Source organism: Solanum tuberosum, unplaced genomic scaffold, assembly GCF_000226075.1.
Source record: "Solanum tuberosum cultivar DM 1-3 516 R44 unplaced genomic scaffold, SolTub_3.0 scf00202, whole genome shotgun sequence".
In the NCBI taxonomy this organism is placed as follows: Eukaryota; Viridiplantae; Streptophyta; class Magnoliopsida; order Solanales; family Solanaceae; genus Solanum; species Solanum tuberosum.
The window spans coordinates 700,677-713,266 of NW_006239128.1; the positions used below are offsets into that span (position 1 = coordinate 700,677).

The window sequence follows — 12,590 nt, forward strand, 5'->3', positions numbered from 1 at the left end:
AAAAAAAATTGAAAATTTGGATGACTCTCCAAATTTCATTTGTGTCACATAAATTGAGACAACAAAAAGTAACATAGATTGGGTTCATTTTAATTTATTTGTCTTATTTTTTTATATTTAAAAATTGCGTAAAAATACTATAAATCATAATAATTGACAACATAAAATATGTTTTGAAAAAAAATACAAAAAATGCTATTGATTCTTGAAGTGAATCTATCGTAAAAGTACTATAAATCATGATAATTGACAACATAAAATATTTCAAAAAATGTTATATGTGGGTAGTCTTATTATGCCTTAAATAGCGTCAAAGAAAGTATAGGTTTGTGATAAAAAAACTTATTCCTTTATCCACGCAAACAATCGCTTCAAAAAACTCGGTTATTAGCCCCAAAATATACCATTTATATTATTGGGCCCGTGCATAGCACGGGCAACATTATCTAGTTTTATGACAAGGTGTATGTGCCGTAATTTATCTATCTTTAGAAAAATTACTTTTTGAAATGTTCTAAGTATAAAGCAATTTTGAGAAATACTTAGAAAAGAGTCGCCACTTAATTTTTTTAAGAAATTAAGAAAACTTATAATTTTCAATGATTTAAACAGAAAAAATCATTTGAAAATACCAAAGAGGGTTCGGGGTTCAATTTACACTTCGAGAAGGGTTTAAGCATTTGAAGTGCCCGCTAACATGCGGTTGACCTGCGACTTGACTAAAATATACTTGACTATTTTCAGAAAAAATAAAATAATAATGATAATAATTTAACATAAAATAAATAATAACTTATAATATATTTGATTAAGAAAATAATTAAATAAATGACGCATTTTATTTCATTTTATTTTTTAGAGGAAGAGATCCAAGATGATACATTCGACTCGAAATACAAATGATTAGATTATTAATAAAACTAGATTTAATTAGAATTTATTTAATTCATTTTAAACCAATTTAATAAATTAAAACATGAAAACCATTTCTTATTTGACTAACCCTTTTTGAGAAAATGACTTAAGTAAGTATTTATAATAATATTTTATATTATAAGATTAACTTTGAAAAAAATATAGTTAAATAAAGAATAATTTTTTTAAATTTTTGGAAAATTGGGTCTCAATTAAAACAACTTGATCAATTAGGATTTTAACAAAACTAGATTAATTAAAATTTATTTACGTCATATTTTAGAAATAATAATTCGAACCAACTTGGTAGACAAACCAAGACATTATTTTAATCTAATTAAAGATGAGTGAAAGTTTTTGACTAAAATATTTGAATGAGCATAGGAGTTGATAAATGAATTATTTTTAAAGAAAAACTAACATAAAGAATATGGTTTATCTTTTGGGAATTTAATTAAATTAAGTCGCAATAAAAAAAAACAAATAAATAAATAATCACACAATTAAATAAGTTAGAAATTGAATTTGGGCCTCCTTTTTGGGCCAGATTTTGCTGAAAATTTTGGCCTTTAAACCAATTCCGTTTTTGTATACACAGGCTGTTTATTAGTGTATATCGGAAGGTATATCATCCCTTTTCGTGTATCTCCTTCTTCCGAACACCTATACTTTACCTCATCTCTGTATTTTCGCATTTTTGGCCACGTATTTTCTGCCCTGAACCGATATATCAGTGTATAAATGTTGTATACAGTATGTATACAGCCCATTTTCGGGTTTCTGAACAAATTTCCAGCAACATGTTGGGTCTCCAAGATCTGTAATAGCTTCCAAGTGTATAGGGAGCTGACTCGAGACATGGGGAAAGCAAAAATCGAGCCTTTATGGCTCAACTCGGAAAAGCAAGGTGGATAAATTCACCATGGACTCGGAGGGGGTTCATATGAGAAAAGAAAGAAAGAATAAAATTAGCGTTTTGAGATAAGAAAATAAAGGCGGTTTAACTTAGTTGAAAAGAGTAACTTAAGCAGTTCAAACCAAAATATAACTAAAGCTATTCATTAAATCTCAAACAAATTAGATGGCTTTGAGAAGAATAAAAGAAAAATGGATTAACTATATATCAACAAGCAACACACCTAAAGCTTGGCAATGGCAAAAGTGCATATGGACAGCAAGAACAACAAGAAATAAAATGATTTTCATCACACACCCGAATAATAAAAATAAACATGGCATGGATGCAGCCATAGATCATGTCTCTTTGGGTATTATATACTTAATATATCACTTTGAGGAAGGCATACAATGACATGAAAAAAAAAAGAAAAAAAAAAAGAAAAGCTAATAGTAGTGAAATTATGCAACAGTGAACATCCATTTAAGCTTAGTACAAAATTACTTCCTTTTGATAGAATAGGCAAACTGATTGAGGAAGTTTACTATATTTTATGGAAAGTAAGTGTACAAAACACATTCTTTAATAAAAGAATATCTATGGGGGCAAGCGGGATCACTATGGGAACAGAGAGGGTGTGAAACTAGCTATTTCTTATCAATTGACATGCCAACACATGATGAAAGTAAAATCACATATGAATGCCTCAAGATAAAGGGGAAGAGTGAGGCATGCACTTTAATTTGCATGTGATGAACTCTTTTAACAGTTTAAAAAAAAATTAATAATTAACCCAATTACCTCAACTAGATAGTGAAACACATACACACAAAGAGAACCTTGTATTTGAAATGTCAATACATGATCATGGATGTTAAAGCAAAAATCAAGATGAATACATAGTTGTGGGTTCCCGAAATAAATAAGCAAAATTTCAAACAATTACTCGTGCTTAAATAACAAGGAAATCACATTTTTTAAATAAAGGATATAATCCATTTAGACATTCATACTAAAAATTAACAAAAAAAAAAAAAAAAAAACTCGAGCTAAAAGAACAACAAATCTTACTCAACTATTATGATAACGACCCTAAAACTCTACTCAAGGACAAAATCGACCTTGATAAACGATTGAAGGGCCTATCGCTTGAAGGTAGAATAACTTAGTAACAACAGTAAATGGGTCTGGATACATTCAAACGAAAAGTTATCGAAACGACGGATAGTAAAGATACAAAAACGAGTTTAAACAACTATATCATGATTCCCACATTTAGCTTAAAATAAAAGAATGAATAACATTTCATCGAACACTAGTTATTAATGTATATTCATAACAAATAAGAATAAACTAAGGCAAGTGAAATCATTTGAAACTAATTGATGTATACTTCTGGAGACCAAGAAAATAGAGACAACAACCCAGTTCAATAAAAAAAAAAAAAAAAAAAAATCCTCAACCATGGAGCAAGATGTAAACAATCAACAGCCAAACTAAATGCATTCAAATCAGTCTATAACATAAACTCGACTCAAAATCATGACATTAAATAGGACTCAGCTAGACTAAAATCATGAAAAGAAACAACTCAGAACAGAGGAAAAACAGAACTAGAACTCAAAATGACGAACCAAGAGCTTAATGTTAAATAATCAACATCATAAACCTTGAAGTGCCGGAAACAACATGTCAAAATATAAAACACAGGAAGAGTATTATAGAGGAGGACGCGTTACCTTTTTTGGGGCAGCGACTGAGACGACGAGACAACGATTCTTTCACCACACTAGTTCCGCCTGAGCAAACAAAAGAAAACAAACAAAACCGAAACCAAGTGACCTCTTGTAAGCTATTTTCGTATATGACTTCAAAATCTAATTTTTTTTTCTCCCTCTATCTATTTCTCTCTTTTTTCCCCCTTTAATCATTAAGGATAGAGGGTTATTTATAAGGGAAGCTGGGGCGATTTAGGTCGATGAAAATTGGACGAGGGCAAGGGCAGAAACGGAAATTACCATCCAATCTTTGATTCAAATTTTCCCAAGGTCCAAGGAACTGCTGCTTGTACAAGATTTCAACCGAAATCCCCTAAAATCCGGATGAAAAGATCAAAATGGGCGGTTGTTGCAGAGCAGGGTGTGGGAGCTGATGTTTGTTGACGCGTGAGGGAGAAGAAAACACGTCCTGCTGCTGTCTGGTTCACACGGAGAAGAAGAGAAAACGCAGGGGTGGGGCATTCGGCTACTGTTTGCTGTTGTTTTATGTATTGTATTGTTTTTTGGTTAATTGGGAATTGTTGTATGTATTATGCTGCTGGGAATGGGTTATTGAATTGAAGGGATTTGGGTTGGGTTTGTATTGTATGTTGGGTTGGGAATTGGGAATAAGAGTGGGCTGCTGAATGGGTCAATGTTTGGGCCCAATTTGGTTGAAAATCGGCCCAATTGTGGTCTTGTATGTGGGAGAAAAAAAAAGCTTAGATTGGAATTTAGAATTTGGTCCATTGGATTGCAATTATAGCCAATAAGAATTAAGAAGTTAGCCAATTGAGTTTAATCGGTGAATTTGATTGAAATTTAAACAAGATGAGTTAATATAAATTAATCAATGAGCTTCTTAATCTCAACGAGAAAAAAAAAAGAGATAATGAATTTAATTATAAACTAACTAATTCAAATACAAAACTAATTAACTCGAAATTATAGCTATAACTTAAAGCAAATTAATAAAATATTTAACTAAAATGTAAAATCTTTTGTGATAATTTTTCAAATATTTATAAAAATAGCGTGATTGCAAAAATATACATACTTATTATTAAAAAAGTGATAAAATTACTTAAAATAACTTGAAAGTATTTTGAATTTCATAAAATTTATTAACTCAAAACTACAACCATCCCTAATATTTAAAATATAATTATTATTATTATTATTATTTATTTTATTTTATTTTTTGACGATTTTCGAATAATCATAAAATATACTAATTATATACATAATTATGTAAAACATATACATCATCTAAAATTTATGAAAAGTGGCAAAAAAGTCTTGCAAACTATATTATTATTTTATGGAAATTTTATAAAACTAATTATTTTTAAATCGTTTGAAATTGGAGAAGCTCAAGATGATTAATTTATATTGTGGAGGGTCAAAATTGGGTGTCAACACAAGGGACACTTGAATCAAGTGAAACCAAGTAGTACCAATGCAATAAATTTTATATGGAATCTATAAAATCATAAAAGATCAAGAGCAGTCATTGAACCAATTATGAGAACAGGACTCTGCGTTCGGAACGGAGAAAAACATCATGTTCGGTTGGTTATGAGCTTTGGTAAACATTTTTTCTAAAAAACACAACTTCATTAAAAATGAGAAAATGGCTTCCCAAGTGGAAGTAGGAAAAACAAGTTCCACAGTCCCAAGTCAAGTGATCGAAATTAAATGAACCATAAAGATAAGATGCAACTCCATCTATTTAGAGTATGTTAAAAATCTCGTCGATACAATCCACGGTACACAAAGCAACAAAATACAAAATAATAGTTGAATGTAAAAAAACTAGAGTTTATAGTCAGATCCCAAGTTAAAGTCGGGGTCAAGTCCACATTTGAAAGTCGGGTCATGTATTAGGAGTCAGGTTCCGATTTGAAAGTTGGATCTCGGGTATTGGATTCGGATCCCACGTTGAGAGTCAGGATCGGGTTCCAATTTGAAAGTTGGGCCCTGAATCGAGAGTCGGAGTCGAATGTTAGAGTCGGGTCACGCATTAGGTGTTAGGGTCGAGTCTCAGTTCAAAATTTGGATCTTAGATCTGATGGTGTAGTTGGGTCTCGGTTTGAAGTCGAATCTCAGGTCAGATGTCGAGGTGGGATCCAGTTCAGAAGTCGGATTTTGGGTCCCGATTCAAGTGTCGTATTCCAATTCAGGTGTTAGATCTCAGATCGGGTATTAGGTCCCGATTTGGGGTCGGATGACGGGATCATGGTCGAGGTCGAAGTCGGGTCCAAAGTCGGATGCCGAGATCAAATCTTGAATCACTCATCAAGGCCGGGTGTTGGGGTCGGGATTAGCGTTGAGTCTAGTTTGAATGTCGAATTTTGAGTCGGGAGTCAGGTTCAGGTCTCGTGTCCGTCTCTTGTCTAGGTTTGTATGTCGGGGTCAAGTCCAGTTTGAATGTCAGAGGTTTCGGTTCGGGAGTTAGGGTGAGTCTTGAGTCGGGTCTCGGGGTGGAATTCCATATTGTTCGTCGGGGTCGTGTCCCGGTTTAGGTTCGAGGTTGACATTGAATCTTAAGTCAAGAGTTGGGATCATTTTCTGGATGGGGTGTTGGGGTCAGATCTCGAATTTGTTGTCGGGTTCGTGTCTTTGTTCGGGTACCGGGTTCAAATCTTGGATCGGTTATCAAAATTGGTTTCCAGGTCAAACTATTTTCCTAAAAAGTATTTTCTACTGTCTAGCGTAAAATGAAAGATATTTTCTGGAAAATGTTTTTTATTTACTAACCAAACACTAAAAAATAATTTTTCAAAAATTTTTTTCACTTACCAATCAAACATGAGAATTTAGCCTATATGGATTGACTTTTCAGTTTTACTTATAAGCCAAAAGTCATAAGTTAGAATTTCTAACTTGTGGCTTATTTTTAGCGTTTTAGTTTAAAACTAAGTGCTTATAAGCACTCTTTAAACTTATCAAAATACTCGTGTTCAAAAATTATTTTAGCTTAGAAGCACTTAAAATAAGCTAATTCAAATCTACAAGGATAAAACATAATTAATTTTAACTATTTTGGTTTTGTAAATTGACAATTAATTTAATACAATTATTTATAGTAATGTCAACTAATATTAAATGAAAGGACTAGTGTGAGAGAAAAAAATATAAAAAAAGGTTTAATTGTATTTGTAACCGTCAAAAGTACTATATATATATTCTACAAAAAGACCTTGATTAATTTAGGAAAATAGTTTATTTTGGTAAGTTTTTCTTACAGTTTCCCATTAGGAAACCGTAATTGTAATCCCATTCCATTCAGATTGAGTGTGATGAGGAAAAGTACTCTTATTTTCCCATTTCATGTCAAATTAGACTAAACAAAAACCATCTAAAGTGGTTTAATTATTGCTATTCCCATTCCATGTCAAATCAGGAAACGTTATTTCTAAATTTATAGTTTGTAATGATAATAATTATGGTAAGAATTTAAGCTTTAAAACACTTAAAATAAGCTAATTCAAATTTACAAGGATAAAATTTACTTAATTGTAACTTTTTTTCCGACTCCATTTCAAATAAGACTAAACAAAAGCCTACTTCAATCAGGAAACACTATTTCTCAACTTGTATAAATAGATGTAACATCCAACCTAAAATTATTCTCACCAAATTTTTACTTTTCACTTTCTCTCTTTGTTTGTTCGTTCGTTCAAATATAATTACTTACTAGTTAATAATGGTGACAAATACTGATCTAGAATTGGGAGTTGTAGCATCAACAGAGAATGCATTCAAAGACGAATATGTTCCTCCCTGGCACAAACAAATTACGTTGAGGGCAATGTTCACCGGATTCATCCTCAGTGTCGTATTCAACTTCATTGTTTGCAAACTCAATCTCACTACTGGTGTTATCCCTTCTCTCAATGTTGCTGCTGGACTATTGGGATTCGCCGGAATCAAATCATGGACGGCTCTTACTCAGAAATTTGGAATGTTGAAACAGCCTTTTACTAGGCAGGAGAATACCGTCATACAGACGTGTGTCGTTGCTTCTTCTGGCATTGCTTTTAGCAGTGGGACAGCAAGTTATATGTTGGGAATGAGTCCATACATAGCATCTCAGGCTGATGCAGGAAATTTACCAATTAATACTAAGAATCTTGCTATTACTTGGATGCTTCCTTATCTTCTTGTTGTTAGCTTTGCCGGTTTATTCTCAATTGTCGCACTAAGAAAGATGATGATAATGAAGTACAAGTTGACGTATCCAAGTGGAACCGCAACTGCATACTTGATCAACTGTTTCCACACTCCTAAAGGAGCAGAGCTCGCCAAGAAACAAGTTGGTTCCTTGTTCAAATCGTTTGGGTTCAGCTTTATATTTGGGGCTGTTCAGTGGATATTTGCACGTGATGAAGGCTGCGGATTTGCTAGCTTGCATACATTTGGTTCCCAAGCATATGCCAAAAGGTTATACTTTGATTTCTCATCCACCTATGTTGGAGTTGGTATGCTTTGCCCCTACATGGTCAACATATCATTGCTAACGGGTGCTATAGTCTCTTGGGCTTTCATGTGGCCAATGATTGAAGCAAAGAAAGGCGACTGGTACTCTGCCCAATTATCTGCAACGAGTCTTCATGGTATCCAAGGATACAGGGTATTTATCGCAATTGCCATGATGCTTGGTGATGGTCTTTTCCATTTTGCCTACATGTTGGTGGTCACAATCTCAAGTTTCACAAAGAGGAAGAGTAGTACTCAGCAAGAATGTTCAGAAGAAGACGATGAAGATGAAAAGATACGAAACCAATACTTCTTGAGAGATCAGATTCCCAACTGGGTAGCCGCTGGGGGATACGCTGGTATTGCAGTCGCATCTATCATTGTGGTACCCATGATCTTCCACTCGCTCAAATGGTATCATGTTTTGGTTGCCTATTTAATTGCACCTATTTTGGCCTTCTGCAATTCTTATGGAGCCGGCCTCACTGATTGGTCCCTAGCCTCAAATTACGGAAAAATTGCAATTCTTACATTTAGTTATTGGGTTGGTTTGGAGAATGGTGGAGTGATTGCTGGACTTGCTTCATGTGGTTTGGTGATGAGCATACTAGACACAGCTTCTGGCTTGATGGGAGATTTCAAGACTGGTTACTTAACCCTTACATCCCCGCGTTCCATGTTCTTTAGCCAACTCATTGGTACTGCCATGGGATGTGTCATAACCCCTCTAGTCTTCTGGATTTTCAACAGTGCCTATCGATTAGGTGATCCAGAAGGTTCCATACCCTGCACCATATGCTCTCATGTATCGTGGAATCGCCCTACTTGGCGTCGAAGGTTTTTGGAAGTCTACCCAAACATTGCCTCAACCTCTCTATTTGCTTCTTTGTCGCTGCTATTCTCATCAACCTAGTGACTCAACTGCTGAAGAAATTTGAGACCAAGTACAGAATTTATCGATTCATTCCGAGTCCAATGTGCATGGCCATTCCATTTTACCTTGGAGGCTACTTTGCCATTGACATGTGTGTTGGCTCATTGATCCTATTCGGTATGCAAATGTATAACAAGCAGAAGGCTAAAGATTTTGGACCTGCAGTGGCTTCTGGTCTAATTTGCGGCGACTCATTGTGGGGAATTCCAGCATCTATTCTTGCTCTAGCTGGTGTCAAAGCTCCATTTTGCTTGAAACTTTAGTCACAGACCACTTTTAGCCCTTCCACTTAAGTCTAATTAGAGTCTTTTGATTGTCTTTAACAGTCCAAATTAAGTTATTTTAGCTCCGCATCTTATTTTAAGGTATCTGTATTTTGTTATTTAGTAAAGTTAAAACAAGTTCTGTTTCTATATACCCTTGTTCTTTTCAAATCTATAGACGTACTTTGCATGTTTTAATAGCAATTTTGTTTCATTTCTATTGCACTTTTAATCTTCAACATATACTAAGTTGTACTTTTGTTCTCTGGGTGTCTATGAATATCTCACAATGTGAATGAAAACAAGGCGCATATGGAGTCAGTCAAATACAAATATATATGTTTTCTCTGTTGGGATTTGAACGTGAGACTTCATGGTGCTCAATTCACTTTATCGATCACTATGCCGGACCCTTGGCTGCTAGTCGTCTTTCACGTCTTTTTAGCTGTCATTTTCATGTAGATGGACAATTTATGATTTTGTTTCCTACTTCTGTTGCTCCCTTTCCTTTTGCATCACATGACTAGCAAAATGTTGCACGCTCTTTGATGAACTATTCAAATCTGCTAAAGTAAGCCTTTCATTCTCAATAATTGATATCACCGATATGACAAACTAGGCGACGAAGTAAAAATCAGACTTTAATTGTGAACTTACTAAAGGAACTGGACAAATATCGACCAGGTATAACAAGTCACGACCATATATCGCTCACTTATTGAATCAATTGATGTCTGAAATTCTGTAGCCTATAAGTTTTCGAGGGAACTACTGCATCACCAGTCTAGCTAGATGATCATCTTCAATAAAGCATTGAGATTTGGATGACTTGCTGCATATCAATAATGAGAAACTGATTCCAGGGTATTTTACTGAGGCCTTGGAGTGACAGTGTGAAGTGAAAATCGACATTCTTAAGTAGTGTTTTCAAATGTGGTAAGATGTATTTCCTGTTGTAATTACAGAACAGAAGAGGCTCATAGGCTCTGCCTCTATTTGGCCTTAGGAGTTACATAGGTTACAAGGTATAATGGAGGAAGAATAATGAAGAATGAATGGCAAAGGCCACCAACGGCTAAGAGTGCTAACAAGAAATGTTATAACATAACAAACAATAACTCCAAATGGAGTAATGCAGCAAATAAGTGCCACCAACGGTCAATGTCAGAAACTTCAAGTAATGGGCAGTTAAGCCTCAAAACATTGATTCCAAAATACAATCAAAGTGCACTAACATTCTGATAGGAATAGCTGCAAGAGGAATGGGAAATATGCACCTTAACCATTATGTACTAATATTAAAATGCTCCCAAACCAACAATATATTATTCAAGTTAGTATTCACAAACGACCAAATACAAAAAGAGTAAGCATGTGGCCCTGGGGTCCCTTGTTTCATCAGTTTTAATTAATTAGTCAAGTTGCCAGGTGCTCCTGGGGAGTGGGGACTACCATTTCTCCTTCCTTCAATGCCATTTGCCTCCAATAATATATAAAGATTAATATATGTGAGTTCTGTCAAATTCAATAATATTGGATGTTGCTAAAAATTTCAATAAATTTAGTTACTAAAGCATCTCAAGGATCATTCATTTATTAAGAACTAGTTTGATCAAACAACAGAGATTTCAAACAGGGTTGAAAGAATTATTGAAAGAGTATTTAAAAAAGCATAGAAAATTCTATCTAGTGATATGCGCGATAAAATAATCCAACTCCATTCGAGGGGTGGTCAGAGTGTGTGGGCCAAGCAATTATTGGGACTCCCATAGTAATGGTCTCTACACAAGAAGTCCAATCACACGCACTCAAGAACCTGCCAATGGATGAATGAGCTAAGATTTCTGGTTGTGGTGCCCAATCTCTAACCAGTAATCCAACCCAGTTTAGTCTTTCCTCAAACCCTGCATGAAACTCAAATTTTCTTTTGAGGTCTGCCCCGAAATAGATATCTGTATTATCAGGATTGTATAACAACCATATAAACTTTTGTTTGCTAAGCTCTAAACCCATTGCGAGCTCCTTAATTTGTTCATCAGAAAATGAAGTCAACATATCATAAGATACATAAAGAACTGATTTTGGAGGTTGTTTGTCCAACCAATCCAAACAGGGGAATCCGTTTTTTTCTTTCTTAGTAGGCCGGAGAACCGGTCCTATTGCCCATTGCTTCTTGTCTTGTCCAATTCCAAGCAAGTCAATAAAAGTACTACTGCCTTCCATTACTTTGCTTGTATTATGAATATCACCCGCGGAGCTCTTCCCTATATATTGAACTTGAAAAGATCCTATCCGCATGATTTCTTCGTAATACCATCCTTCAGAGGATGGTAGCCTTTGAAGTAGTTGTTGTTCAAGCGGAAGGATTTAACATCATGGCACGAGTCTTAGTGTCGTGATTGTAAGTAGGAAGGCTAAGATAATGAACAGAGAGACCATAAGAAGAGATTAGGCAAGCAAATTGGAGAAAAGGGTCAAGATGACTTTGAGTTTGAAATGGAACCATAACTACAACAACTTCATCACCTAATTGTTTCTTCAAGTTTGGAACATTCTCAGTGTTATCCATTGGATTTTCAGTATAGCTAGCAAAGGAAGTGAGAGTGAACAAAGAAATAGGAGCGCTGGATAGCGTTTATAAAGATGAGATACAAGTGTGCTGCATTCAATAGGTGTGTGGGCGTAGTAAAACGTGTTTAATCGAACATCCTTCGTCAATAAATTTATATTTTCTCTGTCCTAATAGCATTTTTCGTTTTTTAAAAATCAAACAATTTAAATTTTGATTGGATTACAATAATTTTGTTTTCCCTAACTTTTTTTACCTACTATGCGTTTACTCATTCACTGCACATGGGTCTTTTTCCTCAACTTCTTCAATTGGTATTTTTTTTCCCACACTTCCCAAAGCAATTAAATAAATGTTGTACAATTAGTTTCACTATCAAAGTTGTTGATTATAAAATTTTGCAATTTGGTCAAAATGATATTTTATTTTTTAAAATATTTTTACTATTTTAATTTTAATATTTTTTAATTAAAAAATAAAAAATATATCAATTTGTTTTAAAATAAAAAAAATTAGTATAGTTTTTTTAATAGCCAAATTTTCTGGTCATTTAATACTTCTTTTTTTTATCTTCGTTTGATCATGTGTGATGAAATTGTAATTACATATAAAAGAAAAGTAATTTTCTTATTTAAATATATGATTTATATATTTAAATTATAATTTTTATTTATAAATATAAAAATTCCATAAATTATTTCATTTTTTAAATATATTTTTGTTTAAATTAGACATTGAAAATAATATAATTAAAATTTGGCCTATTCTCATA

General features: G+C 33.8%; 1 pseudogene; it reads left to right on the forward strand.

Moving 5' to 3' along the window:
* Window positions 1-7,279: 7,279 nt before the first annotated feature.
* Window positions 7,280-9,259, forward strand: LOC102586732 (probable metal-nicotianamine transporter YSL7; annotated as a pseudogene).
* Window positions 9,260-12,590: the final 3,331 nt, after the last annotated feature.